Here is a 16267-nt window from a genome sequence, read left to right as displayed (position 1 = left end):
GGGGCTGGGGAGAAGGTAGCTGAGAGTGCTGTAAGTGGATGCGGGTGTGGGGTGAAAATGAAATGTCAGAGAAGTAGGTGGAGTGGATAGGTGGGAATGAAGATGCACAGGTGGGACAAGTCAGGCGGACGGAGTTGAGCTGGAAGGTGGGACCTGGGGTACGGTAGGGGGAGGAGAAATGAGGGAACGGGTGAAGTCCGAATTGATGCAAAGGGGTTGAAGTGTCCCGAGGCAGATGATGATGTTTTCTTCCTCCAGGCATCGGGTCGTGAGGCAGTGGCGATACAGGAGGCCCAGGACCTTCATGTCCTCCGGAGAGTTGGAAGAGGAGTTGAAATGTTTGGCCATGGGGCACTGGGGTTTATTCTTGCGGGTATCCTGGAGATATTCTCTGAATTATTGTGTGAGAACACATCTCCTCTCTCCAACTTAGAGGAGACCGCATCGGGTGGAATGTATACAAGAAATGGAATGTGTGGAAGTGCAGGCGAAACTTTGATGGATGTGGAAGCCTCCATGAGAGCCTTGGACAGAGGTGAGGAGGTAGATGTGGGTGCAGGTTTTGCAATTCCTGCAGTGACAGGGAAAATTATATTTCCCTCCCCACCCCTATCCACTTTTCACAAAGAATCTTTCCTCCACGACGACCTAGTCAAGTCCACGCCCTCCAAAAACCCACCATCCCCTCACGGCACCTTCCCCTGCCACCACAGGATTGGAAAACCTGCACCCACATCTTCCCTCTCACATCTTTGCAGGGCTCCAATGAGCCTTCCACATCCATCAAATATCCGTATGCACTTCCACACATGTCATTTATTGCATCTGTGGCTCGCCATGCGGTCTCCTTTACATTGGGGCCAACAGGTACATTCTCGGAGAGCGCTTCAGAGAACATTTCCAGGGAACCTGCAACATTCAACTCCAACGCCCCATGACCAAAAACATCAATTACCACGTCCCCCGACTCTCCCAACGACATGCAGTTCCTGGGTCTTCTCCACCGCCATTCACTCACCACCAGACGCCAGATCTTCCACCTCGGGACCCTCAACCCCAGGGCATCAACGTGGTCTTCACCAGTTTTCTCATCTCTCCACGGCCACCTTATCCGTGTTCCAAATTTCTAACTTGGCACCATCCTACTGACCTGTCCCACTTGTCTATCTTCCTTTCCACCTATCCGTTCCACCCTCTTCTCCGACCTAGCTCCTTTAACCCCATCTCTATCCAACTCTTGCACTATCAGCTAAATCCTTCCCAGACCCAGTCCTCCCGTTTATCGCTCTACCCACGAGGCTCCCACCTTTATTCCTGATGAAGAGCGTTTGCCCGAAACGTTATTTTTTTCTGCAACTCGGATGCTGCCTGACCTGCTGTGCTTCTTCAGCACCACTCTAATCTTGATTCTGATTTCCAGCACCTGCAGTACGCACTTCCGTCCATCTGATTCCCCTGTCTATTGATCTTGAATAGGCCGTTGCTAAAGTTCCAGCATCGTTTTCCTGCTCTTATATTCCCACCTGCGGTCAAGATCATCGAGACCAATTGATCCCTTATCCAGTCACCTTCAAACATTCGTGAATGTCCTCTATAATTTCTCTTTTATTACTTTAAACCACTCAGTTTTCACACTTTTCTCATTGTGCATCCTCAAATTCATTATCACCCACTTCACTGGATTGAATTCCTTTCAGCACATTTTCTTGCCAATTGTTTCCAATCTCCCTGCAATCTACGGCTTTCTTCCTCATGGTTAACTACATGAATAATTGTTACCTGATTTGCAAACAGCTAAATGATGGCCACGACAAATAAGTAAAAATCGTTGACCTGTATGAGAAAACAATAGAACTCATAGAAGCCATGGTTCATAAGCTTGCAAAGGACAGCAGAATTGGAGATGTAAAGAAGGTTATCGAAGGTTCCAGAAGGATCTTAATCCATTGCGTCTTTGGGCTGAAAAATGTCACATGAAGTTCAATCTGGATACATGGAAGGTATTGCATTTTGCTACAACAAATATTAGTATGCTTATACAATTAATGATCGGGCATTGCATCGTGTTGTGGAACACAGAGGCCAGGATTGCAAGTACATAATTCATTTTAATTTGCTTCATATATAGACAGAATGGTTTAAAAAATGTCCACTTGCCTTCGTTGCTCAGTCCTTTGAGCGGAGGAGTTGGTACGTTATGTTGAAGTTGAATAGGACATTGGGTGATGCCTCTTCTGGAATACTGTGTCCAGTTCTTGCCGCCCAGTAATAGCAAGGAAATTATTCAGCTGGAGTAGGTTTAGAAGACGTGTATCAGCATATTGGTAGTGGGGAAGGTTTGTGTTATAACGAAAGGCTGGATAGGCTGAGAATATTTTCACTCGAGCACTGGAGTTTGAAAGGCGACCTGATAGAAATTTATAAATTATTGAGAGTTCGGCTGGAGTTAACTGTAACTGTCTTTTCTCCAAGGAGGGAGCACTTCAAGACGAGAGGGCAAATGTTTAAAGTGAAAAGAGGGATTTAAAATAAGACATGAGAGGCTTTTTTTTTAACAGAGGATGGTTTAGGTGTGCAATTCACTTCCTGAGGCAGTGATGAATGAAAGTACATTTACAATATTTACAGGATATTTGAATCGATAAATGAATTGGAAAGTATCAGTGGGATTAACAAAAGCTATTCATTCATGCTTATTACATAATTTATTGCCCAGAGAGAAGTTCAGAATCAACCACGATATTATGGATCTGGAATCACATACCAGCCAGACCAGATAGGTATGGCAGTTTCCTTCCCTATCAAGCATTAGTGAATCAGATCTACTGATTCAACATCATCATTAGACTCTAGGTATTTGTTTAAATAAAATTCCAGCATCTGCCACGCCAGGGTTTGAACCCGTGTCCACAGAATTATATCTGGACATTCATATTAACAATGCAGTAATAATATCACAAGGGCATTATTAACCCTCAGCAGTTACAAGAGCCATCAGATGCGACTCGTTTAGTTTGTTATTATATTCAGTATGAGCTGGTAGGAGTGAAAGGCTGTATGTGTCTATGACTTTGACGAAATGAAACTGGCAGCTGATTTGGATTAACAGCAGCGTTGACAGTTTAATTGATCTCCTTCTGGGATATGTAATCTTGCTGGTTACTCTGGAGGTTCTTATGCTCATTGAGCCCTTCCCACACACGGCATTGTTGAACAATCTGTCCCCAGTTTGACTGAGTAAATGAGTTTCCACTTCAGCAGGTTATTGAATTCCTCATTGCCCTGGTTTCTGTGTGATATCGGTGTCCTTGTATCTACCCAGGATGAACTATTGGTTCAAATCATGTCCACGCAGACGTAAGTCCCGTTGTCCATGTTGTGAATGTGTTTTTATTCTTCCTGATACACCCACAGGGTGTGGATGTCGCTGGTCAGGACAGCATTTGTTGTTCATCCTGATTCGCTGCTGCCTCGCTGCTCGAGGGACATGGATTCGATCCCAGTCTCGTGTGACTGTGTGCAGTTTGCACATTCTCTCTTTGCTTGTTTGAGTTTCCTCCCACAGTCTGTAGGTGTGAAGGTTCCTGGGATCAGCCATTGGAAATGAAGGGGAATGGAATAGGTATGGAGTGTGGGTCTGATAGGATGTGCTTCAGAGGGATTGTGTCGACTGCAAGGGCTGAATGGCCTGCTTTCCCACACGGTTTTCATTCTCGGATGAAGGGTCAGCTAGTTTGTTCAGGTCCTGGAGACACAAGTAGGCAGGATTGGGTAAAGATGGGAGCGTCCCCTATAAGCGACATGCATGAATGGGATTGCAGGAAATGAAAGGCATGTTCTCTGTTCCTGAGATCAGGCGTTCATTCCAGGTTTTATTCATCGAACTTTAACATTACCAGTTCCGTGTGTGAGTCCCCAGGGATGAGTAGTTTATTATATAACCACAACACCACCTTCTCCAGGTTGCAGTATTTATTGGGAACAAGAAGCTGATTCTGAGCTGATGCGAACAAAAGCAGATGCCAATGTCAAAACCACTGATCCAAACAGGAAAATGAAATTTCGAACATTGTCACCCCAAAGTTAAAGTCTCCACACGCTTAAGATGCGCCAATCGGCTGTCTCAGCAACATGTACTGTTTATGGTCATAATATTATAAATGGGGGCAAGTATTCCCTTCCGCCCCGCTTTTGACCAGGAGCTGTCCCAACCTTGGAAATACATGCTCCTCTCTCCCGTCATTCCATCCCAGTTTCCAATTGGATCTTCGTGCATGCTTCACACAGTTTCTCTGATTCCGGTTCTGGAACTGGAATGATGTGTGATTTCATGCAGCAATTGGTCCTGCCTTGTGTGGGCAAAGTGATGAAGTAGCCGATGTTCAAATATAATGCTATTGAAGCATACGTTTCAACAATATTCTGCACTCTGCCAAGAGTTGGAGAGTTTTGTTCATCCCATTCTCCTGTACTCTCATTCATGGAATCTCCACAGTCTCTGGGGATGCTAAAGTTAAAGATTCGGTTCATTCTGCGTTCCCACATGCCTGTCGCTAAGTCCTGATATTGTACATTCTTCCTGACATTTCCTCTGCTACCATACTGGTTGCAGTTTACAAGTGTGGTCTGTGGAATGCTATAACCGTTTAGTAGTTCGTATTCTGCGTTGTGATTGCAGCGACCGCAGCTCAAATCCACAGCATGGCGGTCAGTTCTCTCAAAGTTTTACTTTTGGTGTAACACGGTCAGAAATTAATCGTTTTTACAAGATAATATTCCCCGAGGTGATGATCTGTTTTCCATCGAATTTTGTTCTCTGATATTTCTACGTTTCATGTATCAGGATTGAAACCCAAAAGTTCTCTAAGATGTTTCTCCCTCGCACTCTCCCTAACTCTCTTTTCCGTCCCTCATCCCATTTGACTGAGGCATTGCACAATCTAACATACACTTTCACGTTGATACCATCCAGTCTGTGCCTTTGCACTCACTGTTGCCCCAATCTCTTCATTGGCACCTTCAAATCATTCGATCCGTTTGGATACCTTGGCTGTGAGATCAATTCTCTTTTAGCAGCTTTTACTGACATGGACAAAAGATTATTGGAGTGTGAGGCTCAATAAAAGGGCATAAGGAATAATTGGGGAAAAGAGACTCTATTGGAAAAGATCCCCCATGAGGGCATTCTGCGATAGCCTAGTGGTATTATCACTGGATTGTTAACACAGCAAAGCCAGGTAATATTCTGAGGAGAAGAGTTGGATTCTCACCACACCACGACGATGATAGTATATGAATGCAATAAATGCCTAGAATTAAGAATACGTTGTCTGAAAAACCCATGTGTTTCACTGACGTCCTTGAGGGAAGGAAACTACCGTCCTTATCTAATCTGGCGTCCACGTGACTCCAAACCGGAAGGCAATAAATGCTGCAGAGCCACCCCCGATGCTGTTACAGAATAGAAATATGTTCATTCGGCTCAGTGCTAGAATTGTCCAGGGATGAGATCGCACTGGGAAAGTTGCAGCAGAGATTCACTCGGATCGTGTCGTAACTGAAATTGTACATTGAAAACTCCCTTGATTGTTTGCTAAGTCTCCGATCTGTTAGAATGACCATGTGAGCTTCACTTCTTTCATACGTAAAGTGCAAAACTTTTTTATTTTAAAGTTTCATTCTCAGGTGAAGTTTAACAACTGGTGTCTACCCCCATGTGCTGCTGTCCGTTCCATATTGTTTCGAATGATTCTAATTTATAAAAATGAGTTCCCAGAGACTTACATGGATTCATGCAGTTTTTGAGCAAAGTACAATGTAACTCTGCAAGTACAAATTCACCCCACGGAGGGGTGTGTGTGTGTGTGTGTGTGTGTGTGTGTGTGTGTGCGTGTGTGTGTGTGTGCTTGCACGTGCGCGTGCGCACTCATGTGTAGGAGGGTCTCTGTTTGGAGATAGGGCAATGGGATCACCTGTACTGTGACATGAACCCAATGACCATGGGTACCGAATTTAGCTATCAGTCTCTGTGGGGGCACTTTTAGCTGCTGCCTGTTCCGAAGACCGCCTTGGAGGATTGTCACCCGAAGATCCGAGGTCGACTGTCCTGGATCACTGAAGTGTTCTCTAACTGGGAAGGGGAACGCCTGTCTGTTGATTGATGTGCAGCGCTCATTCCATTGCTGTCGCCTCTGCTCAGCTTCACCAATGTACCATGTCTTAAGGCATCCTTTGCCTGTAGCTTCTTTTTTTTAAGATGAGCATCAGTCTAAACATTATGGTATAGACGCAGCACTAGGGGCCGAGCACCTTCAACATATTATCTGTGCTGACACTAATTGGTAAAGTCCACCTGAGAATGTAACTGTCAAAAGAAAGTTTTTCGAAGCACATAAGAAAGAAATGAACCTTACATAGTCATTCTAACAGATGGAAGACTTAACAAGCAATCAATGTATTTTTCCAATGTATAATTTCAGTGACATTACACTGTAACCTTTCGCTATAAATTCTGTACCTTACCACTGTGTACTCCATAGCCACCTGATGAAGGAGCAGCTCTCCAAATGCTATTGCTTCCATTAAACCTGTTGGACTATGACCTGGTGTTGTGCGATTTTTAACTTCGTATAAGAATGCGGATCTCACAATTAAAATAGAGACGAAGAAGCATTTATTCTCTCAGACAGTTCCGTATCAGTGGACTTTCTTGGAGCAGAAGGCTGTTGAGGAAGTGTCATGAGGTGTAATGAGGCTGAGATCGGCAGATCTTCAAACAGCAAAGACATCAAGCGTTATGGGGAAACGCAAGAATGTGCAGTTCAAGGTTAACAGATCAGATATGAAACCATTCAATAGTGGAACAGACTTGATGGTCTGAATGGTGTTTATCTGTTCCTAAAATTGTTGGCCTTAATATGAAGCTGCAAAACCGACCTGTGTAAAATGTTCCAAATTTAAAAAAGCGTGGTCCCCCGGAGCACTGAACCGAGGTGAAATGTACAAAGAACAACACACAAAGGGCAGACAATATTGGGTCATTGATCCGTAGTGATCAGTATACCAAGGTAAACAGGAAAACCGATATTCATTATCTACATTGAACCTGGCTCCACGAGGCATGTAGTTAACTCTCACAAACCACTATTCCCCTTCCGTTTTCCTGACGCCCCCTCCGTTCTTGTTTTAAACTGATTGAACGTCAGGCAATTGTAGATGACATTGCTGATGTGGATCTGCAGCATATAGAACATTAGAGCGTAGTACAGGCCCTTCGGCCCTCGATGTTGTGCCGCCCTGTCATACTAATCTGAAGCCCATCCCATCTACACTATTCCATGTACGTCCATATGCCTCTCCAATGACGACTTAAATGCACTTAATCTTGGCGAATCTACCACCGTTACAGGCAAAGCATTCCATGCCCTAACTACTCTCTGAGTAAAGAAACTACCTCTGACTTCTGTCTTGTACCTACCTCCCCTCACTTTAAAGTTATGACCCTCGTGTTTGCCGTCTCCATACTTGGAAAAAGACTCTCCCTGTCCGCCCTATCTAAACCTCTGATTATCTTGTATGTCTCTATTAAGTCACCTTTCAGTCTTCTCTCAAACGAGGACAGCCTCAAGGCCCTCAGTCTTTCCTCGTAATACGTTCCTTCCATATCAGGCAACATGCTAGAAAATTCCCTCTGCACCCTTTCCAAAGCATCAACTTCCTTCTTATAATGCGGTGACCAGAACTGTTGACAACACTTCAAATGGGGCCGTACCAGATCTTTGTACAGCTGCAGCATAACCTTCTGATTCCAGAACTCAATCCCTCTATTAATAAAGGCCAAAGCACTGTTATCCTTCTTAACAACCCTGTCATTCTGGGTGGCAACTTTCAGGGATCTGTGTACATGGACACCGAGATCTCTCTGCTCATCTGCACTACCAAGAATCTTACCATTAGCCCAGTACTTTGCATTGCGATTACTCCGTCCAAAGTATATCACCTCACACTTGTCCACATTAAACTCCATTTGCCAACACTCAGCCCAGCTCTGCATCCTATCTATGTCTCTCTGCAACCTACTACATCCTTCGTCACTGTGCACAACTCCACCGACCGTAATATTGTCCGCAAATTTACTAACCCACCCTTCTAAGCCCTCATCCAGGTCATTTATAAAAATGACGAATAGCCCTGGACCCCACAGCGAACCTTGCGGAATGCCGCTAGTAACTGGACACCAAGATGAACATATTGCATCAACTACAACACTCTGTTTTCTTTCAGCAAGTCAATTACTGATCCAACCTGCTATGTCTCCCACAATTCCATTCCTCCGTATTTTGTATAATAGCCTACTGTGGGAACCTTATCGAAAACCTTGCTGAAATCCATGTACAGCACATCAACCTGCTTACTCTCCTCCACCTGCTTGGTCACTTTGTCAAAAAACCCATAAGATTCGTTAGGCACGACCTATCCTTTACAAAGCCGTGCTGACTGTCCCTGATCAGATTATTCTTTTCTAGATGATTATAAATCCTATCTCTTAGAACCTTTTCCAACGCTTTACCAACAACTGAAGTGAGACTCACTGGTCTGTAATTACCAGGGTTGTCTCCACTACCCTTCTTGACAAGGGAACCACATTTGCTATCCTCCAGTCCTCAGGCACTATTCCTGTAGACAATAATGATTGCTAGATCAATGGCACAGGCTCGGCAATCTCTTCCTTTGCTTCCCAGAGGATCCTAGAATAGATCCCATCCGGCCCAGAGGACTTGTCTATTTTCACACTCTGCAGTATTTCTAATACCTCTTCCTTGTGAACCTCAATCTCTTCGAGTCTAGATGCAAGTATCTCTATATCTTCCTCGCCAACATTTTTATTTTCTATTGTGAACACTGTCGACAAATATTTATTTAGTGTTTCCCATGTCTCCTCTGACTCCACACACAACTTCCCACTATTATTCTTGATTGGCCCTAATTTAACTCTCGCCATTCTTTTATTCCTGACATACCTATGGAAAGCCTTAGGGTTAATCCTGATCCTATCCGCCAACAACTTCTAATTTCTCCTCCTGGCTCTCATTTCTCCTCCCCGGCTCTTCTGAACTCTCTTATTAGTTCATGCAGGGAAACGATTCTGTCTGCTGCACATCATTCTACTTCGAAATATCAGGCAGTATTTCATATTGATTACTGTAAACGTTAACCTTTAACAAGCCATGACAGTGAAATCACTGAATCCTCATCACTATACGACCAGGGAAGATTTCTATTAACATCACTCTGGACACCATGAGATTCGCCATTCTATTCTCCCATCCTTCTGTGCGTGATCCCCTCGGCCCTATTCCGGTCTTGTTGGTTGGTTTACAATACTGAGGCTATCCAATCATCTTTGTATTTCAGTTTCTAAAGGATGAGACCTTCTCCCTGAGCTGGCAATGTGCTTGCTCAGTGGTGATATCAATGTCCGTGAAAACTAGAAAAGTGCTTGAAATAGGCCATTCCTGTTTTTTATTCCAAGAACTTGAGGCAAACCGTTCGGCTGGAAAGGAAATAGCGGGCGTGAGCAGTGACCAAGTTAGTATAAACTACAGAGTAATGGGGAAACAATGGGCAAGGAACACTGGGACGGGAGGGTCTGAATGCTTCCTTTCTTTGCTGTAACCAGACATTGGTGTTGAGCTCTGAAATGGGACAACATCAGACCAGTCGATGAAATCTTACTTTCTCCTTGTTTTCTCCAGAGGCCTGTGTCACACTTGGGGAAATGTGTCTGCGTGCTTCAGTCTATGGGTAAAAATGGGGTTCAGTTCCCATCTCAAACTTTAATCCCATTTATTATGTTTTACGAGATTAAAACGTTACAGAGAAATTAGCATTCAGGTGAAACGTCAGAGCTTACAGTTTTACAGACCAAGTACTGGGAAATGAAATGAAGGGACCCATTTCCGTGCTCTAAACACACGGTAATTCACTCATTTTTGAGGGGAAACATATCTGCAGTGACATAATTCCAAAAACTGTGTTATGAAGAAACGGTGCAACTGCTTCTGCCCTCATCCCTGGTGGTCTAGTGGTTAGTATTCTGCGCTTTAACTGAGTGGCCTGGTTTCTGAAAACGAAACGTGCCTATGAGCAATGTATTGGGCTATTCCAGGATTGCCTTCTCTGACAACGTGGGACATGACTGATGTTCTCTATGATATGGAAGTGTCAGTGTTTGAGTTAAGTTGACAAAGTTAAAAATTACACAATATCTGAGCAGAGTCGAGCGAGTTTATTTGGAAGCACTAGCTTTCGGAGAGCCGCTCCTTCATCAGGTGGGTGTTTTTCTGCAGAAACTTCGTGTGTGTGTCAACATGCGCGATCTTTTGGAAGATCATCTGGACTTTAACCGACCGTTCGTGGTGTCGACGGTACCCATGACTTGGAGGTATTGGGGTTCGACTGGGGTGGATACATTTAATAATCACACAGAGCCATTTTAGATTCCAACAGTTGACAAACACCTGATGAAGAAACAGTGCATGGAACACTGGTGCTTCCAAATAACTCTGTTCGATACAATCTGGTGCTGTGTGATTTTTACTCTGACAGCTCTTGGTAATTTTTAACTGGTCGAAGACAGTGAAAGAATTTTCGTTCGTGGAGATGAAAATTTCAAATATTACCCACCTCAGCATAACAAAAATGATTAGGTTGGATGTGTGATGAATCTCCACAATGCGCTTGCGCAAAGTAAATGTTGAAGTTACAACCGCCTGATCCGTAGCCAGCTATACAAATGGTTGTAACACGGGCCAGATGCACAGCTGAGATTTTACACGCGGCAGAGCTGTGGTGTTAACAAGGACATGAGCAATAGCAGGAACAGTCACAAGGTGAACAAAGAACCAAGATAATCACCATCATTCATTCACTTCAAATTATCTTAAAAAACAAGACCATTCACAATCTGATCAGCCAATCAATGAGGTCACTGCTGATCTTGGAAATTGCAACTGACTTTGCTGCGTTTTCACCATAATTTGAGGTAAACTCCAGCCTAAACATAACATCGCATATTCCCATTAATTTTCAGTTTAAGATTAAGTTAATGACCTGTCCGTACTTGCAGGAAATGAGTGAAAACGTCCTTCCGGTGATGTAATCAAGTCCAGAGTCGGCCAGAAAAGAAAAGACAAAGACATGAAACAACACTCCCATTTCTCTCTGTACCAATGCGTTTTCCTCAGTTGAATATTTTCAGGACTTGTCTTTACTATCTAAAGAATTAATTATTTTTCCGGGAAAGATTCTTCATAAATCAATTAACATCTGAGGTGTTGAAACATATTTTACTTTAGATTAAAATAGTTGAATATCTTTTCCCAAAGCCCAATGTCCCAATCCTCCCTCCTCCTCCATGTAAATACAAGCTGTTCCAGGTGATATTGGAGCTCCCAACCTGACGTTCCAATGCTCCTTGCTGCTCCATGTCAATAGAAGCGGCTCTACTTGAAGTTGGAGCTCCCAGTCTGATGTCCCAATGCTCCCTGCTCCATGTCGGTAGAAGTGGTGCAGTTCAGGTTAGACCTACCACTCTGATGTCCCAATGCTCCCTGTTCCATGTCAGTAGAAGTGGTGCAGTTCAGGTTAGACCTACCACTCTGATGTCCCAATGCTCCCAGCGGCTACATGTCATTAAACGCTGATCCTTGTGAGGTTGGAGCTCCCAGTCTGATATCCCAATGTTCCCTCCTCCATATCAATATAAGCAGTCCATTTGTGGTTGGATCTATCACTCTGATGTCCCAATGCTCCCTGCTGCTACATGTCATTAAAAGCTGATCCAGGTGAGAGTGGAGATCCCAGATGGATCTCGCAAAGCTTCCTGCTCCATGCCAACTGAAGCTGCTCCAAATGAGGTTAGATCTTGCATTCGGATCTCCCAATGCTCCCTACTGCTCCATGTCAATAGAAGCTGCTCCATGTGTGGTTGGAACTCCCAGACTGATGTCACAATGCTCCCTGGTCCACATCAAAAGACGCTGTTCCAGATGAAGTGGGAACTCCAATCCCTGGCACCTCACATACTTCTATACCATCATAGAAATACTGCCCACTGAACATTTCTACCACTGGAGCCATTGGTGGAATATCCGCATCATGAGAACATAATATTATTTTTAGTCACCACCGAATCATTATTTCCAAAAGTCATTCTTCCTTATACCTTATTTAGCATGTGCATACTGCAGTCAATCCGAAGTAAGATAATGGTGCTAATTGATGTATGCTTAATAAACATTACATCCTATTTTTCATGTTGAGTAACTGCGACTATGCAAGGACAATGTTTATATTGAAATCACACTTTTATTCCAGGTGAGAGAATGTGGTTAGCATTATTTAAAATGAACTTGTTCTCTGTGTAAAATGATAAAATAGATCTCAATTTCAAAACTAAATTGCTAACGTTGTCATCCATCTTGAAATGTGGTGTCTTTTTCTTTCAACCAGACGGCTATTATAACGAAAAGTCTATTCATGATATCCGTATAAAGACACTTTAAATCGCAAGGTTTGTGAAGGTTTGTAGCTCAGGTTGAGGTTTAGGGTGTAGGTTTGCTCGCTGAGCTGTAGGTTTGATATCCAGACGTTTCATTACGTAGCGAGGTAACATCATCAGTGGCGACCTTCAAGTGAATCGAAGCTGTTGTCTAGCGCTTTCTATATATCTTTCTCCTGGATGGGGTTCCTCGGGTTTGTGGTGATGCCATTTCCAGTTTGTTTTTTGCGGGGTTGATCGATGGCATTTCGATCTATGTGTTTGTTTATGGCATTGTGTTTGGAGTGCCATGCCTTTTGGAATTCTCTGGCATGTCTTTGCTTAGACTGTCCCAGGATCAATGTGTTGCCCAAGTCGAACCGGACTACCAAAAATCCATAAACTGGCAGCCCCGCTCAGACCCATAGTCTCATTACTTGGAACACCAACATACAGACTGGCCAAAGAACTACACGCAAGTCTGAAATACCTCACAGAAGAGTCGCAGCACTCCATCCACTCCACCTAGGAATTCCTAAAAATCATCAAAAACACCAAAGTGGAGGAAGAGGAAGCAATGATCTCATTCGACATAACAGCACTGTTCACCTTCATCAACATCGACCTGGCAAAGGAAACACTTACCACACTTTTAGAAGAGACAATCACAGACGCACCAACAACCATCAATCACATTACCAACGAAAACATCATGAAGTTAGTGGATTGTGCCTCACCACCCACTTCATCTTCAACAACATAGTCTACAAACAAACCAACGGCGCACCCATGGAATCTCCGCTATCAGGATTCATAGCAGAAGCGGTAATGCAAAGACTAGAACAAACAGCCCTACCAACAATCAAACCAAAAATCTGGGTCCGCTACGTAGATGACACCTTTGTCATCACAAAACGAAACAAGATAGTAAAGACATTTTACATCATCAACAACACCCTCACAGGTATAAAGTTCACCAAGGTGGAAGAAACCGACAACAAACTCGCATTCCTGAACGTCACAGTAGAATGAAAGGACAACGGAGAACTACAAACCTGCATATACAGAAAACCGACAAACACTGAGCAAATACTTAACTACACCAGCAACCATCCCAGCACACACAAACGAAGCTGTTTCAGAACACTATTCCAACGAGCCACCACACACTGCAGCACAGACGAACTTCTGAAGACACAGGCGAACCACCTATACAACGTATTCGAGAAGAACAGATACTTAAAAAATACAGTGCGCAGATTCCTCAAGAACAAACCACGACAAGCAGACCAAACACAGCCAGAAACCCTAACCACCTTACCATACATCAAAGAAGTTTCAGAAATGACGGCCAGACTACTCAGACCCCTCGGAATCTCAGTCGCACACAAACCGACCAAGACTCTCAAACACAAACTAACAAACTTAAAAGACCCAGTACAACCCATGGACAAAAACAACGTCATCTACAAAATTCCATGCAAGGACTGCCACAAACACGACGTAAGACAACAGGAAGAAAGTTAGCCACCAGGATATACGAACACCAGCTAGCCACAAAAAGACACGGCCTTCTCTCCCTCGTAGCCCTACACACGGATTAAAAATACCAGCATTTCGACTGGGACAACACATCTATCCTGGGACAGGCTAAGCAAAGACACCCCATAGAATTCCTAGAGGCCTGGCACTCCAACCACAATGCCATAAATAAATACATAGATATACATGCCATCTGTCAACCCCTCAGAAGACGAACAGGAAATGACATCACCACAAACCCCAGGAACCCCATCGAGGAGAAAGATACAAATAGAAATCAGGAGACGACAGCTTCGCTTCACTTGGAGGTCGCCACCTAGCCAAGTAATGAAACGTCTGGATATCAAAGCTACAGCTCAGCGAGCAAACCTACACCCTACATTTTAAATCATTTTTCATGTTTATGTTGCATGAATCTGCGGTTATTGATCCACAGTTTACTTTCACTCCCTACAGGTAACATGCTGATTTCTCCAGTTGTTCATGGTTCAATGTGATGCATCCAGTGTGTGCATAACGAGAGGGAGCTTGTTTCCCACATCTTGTGTTTATCTGTGCCTTATTTCCAGCATTCATCAATAGCGAGAGCAAGGGGCGAGGGCGAGACCAATGTGTAAGTCTTTCCGTGCCCATGCACGGCACCCACATTGGCAATTCTCCACTGTGCGTTTACAGCTAGTTCTCAGTGCCCCTAAACCCACGCCCTGCCCCTTTTGAAATATCTCCATTATTTTGTGCTGTCTCGCTGTGCTCTTCTCACCAGGATGCATTACTTCTCCTCAACGTCCTTCATATTTCATCTGACAAAACATTCATTAAGAATCCCTTTGCATAAACATGCACTTCGCAGCTCTCGGTATTTGATTTTCCTGGATGTCTTTCATACGAAAAAACGTTCTCAGCACTGACTTGAAAAAGAAAATCGCGTTTCTTTTCATTATCCCAAAGCAACCTCCATTTCAACGCAGTTTAGTTAAAAGGTACAAACTATTCTTTGAGATTTTGTAATCGCGTCAATGCATATAAACTGACAATTGGAGTTCCACCTTCAATCATCTGAAAACAGCACCATTGAAAGCCGTTGATGACAGCGACGAGAGTGGGATTCGAACCCACGCGTGCAGAGCACAATGGATTAGCAGTCCATCGCCTTAACCTCTCAGCCACCTCGTCAGAGGCATCGGGTAGGCTATGACCTTATCAATAATTGAAATGCATAAATTATGCAGAGCAGCAGACATTTCTCCCGATTGTTGGTGAAATGAGAAATAACACAGTACGGTTCCAAGATGATGGTCTGACCCCTGGGTTGTGGGGCAAGTGCACTCCCACTGTCACACTATGCACACAGTGATCTGAACAAAAATGAGGAAATGAATATGTAACAAGGTCTATTGAATTCTGTGCAGATTTGAAGTCAACGGAATGAAGAACCCGAGACAGCAGGAGGTGTTCTTTCAATAAAGAGTTGGACAGAGCTCTTAAGGATAGTGGAATCAAGGGTTATGGGGATAAGGCAGGAACAGGATACAGATTGAGGATGTTCAGCCATGATCATAATGAATGGTGGTGCTGGCTCGAAGGGCAGAATGGCCTACTCCTGCACCAGCTGTCTATTGTCTATTAAACTGCCTGTCAGGAATTGTTTTCCAGACTGGAGGAGAGTGCATAGTGCTCAATATCATTATTCGGAACACCTAATTTCGGCTCAGATGTTTTTGACACGCACTTGTGAACAGAACAGACAATTTCAAAATCCGAAATAAGGCTAAACTGACAATTGAACTCAACAATGCAAAAACCTTGATCTGTTTAATTTTCCTGGGCCGTGCGACACCAAGTCACTGTATGATCTCAGCAACACAGTGAGCAAGTGTCAGAAGGAAAATGAGTGCAGTGCCAGAGCGCATGATGGGAGCAGCACGTGACACACGGGGAAGTGCATTTCCCACAACAGGAACACTTCCCAAACAGCGGACTGCGGTGGAAGAATTCAGAGGGGGTTTACACTTTGAAATTCGATGCCAGAGACACAATGGAGATCTGTCATTGAGTCTGTTAAAGTGATGATTTTAAGATTTCTACAGATGCAAAACAAAATAAAAAGCTCATGGGTTAGTGAAGGCAAAAGATGAAATTGTACATTTCATCAATCTACCCATCTTTACAATGAGTACCTCACCA

At 43.8% G+C, this 16267-nt stretch overlaps 1 non-coding gene across 1 annotated transcript; it reads right to left on the bottom strand.

Moving 5' to 3' along the window:
* Positions 1 to 15174: 15174 nt before the first annotated feature.
* On the bottom strand, positions 15175 to 15256 carry trnas-gcu (transfer RNA serine (anticodon GCU)). The gene has a single exon. It is a non-coding gene; the product is annotated as a tRNA-Ser (tRNA).
* Between the last annotated feature and the right edge of the window lie 1011 nt (positions 15257 to 16267).

This window comes from Chiloscyllium punctatum, chromosome 12 (genome assembly GCF_047496795.1).
Source record: "Chiloscyllium punctatum isolate Juve2018m chromosome 12, sChiPun1.3, whole genome shotgun sequence".
In the NCBI taxonomy this organism is placed as follows: domain Eukaryota; kingdom Metazoa; phylum Chordata; class Chondrichthyes; order Orectolobiformes; family Hemiscylliidae; genus Chiloscyllium; species Chiloscyllium punctatum.
Note: the sequence above shows the minus strand (reverse complement) of the source record. Positions and strands in the feature narration are given on the sequence as shown.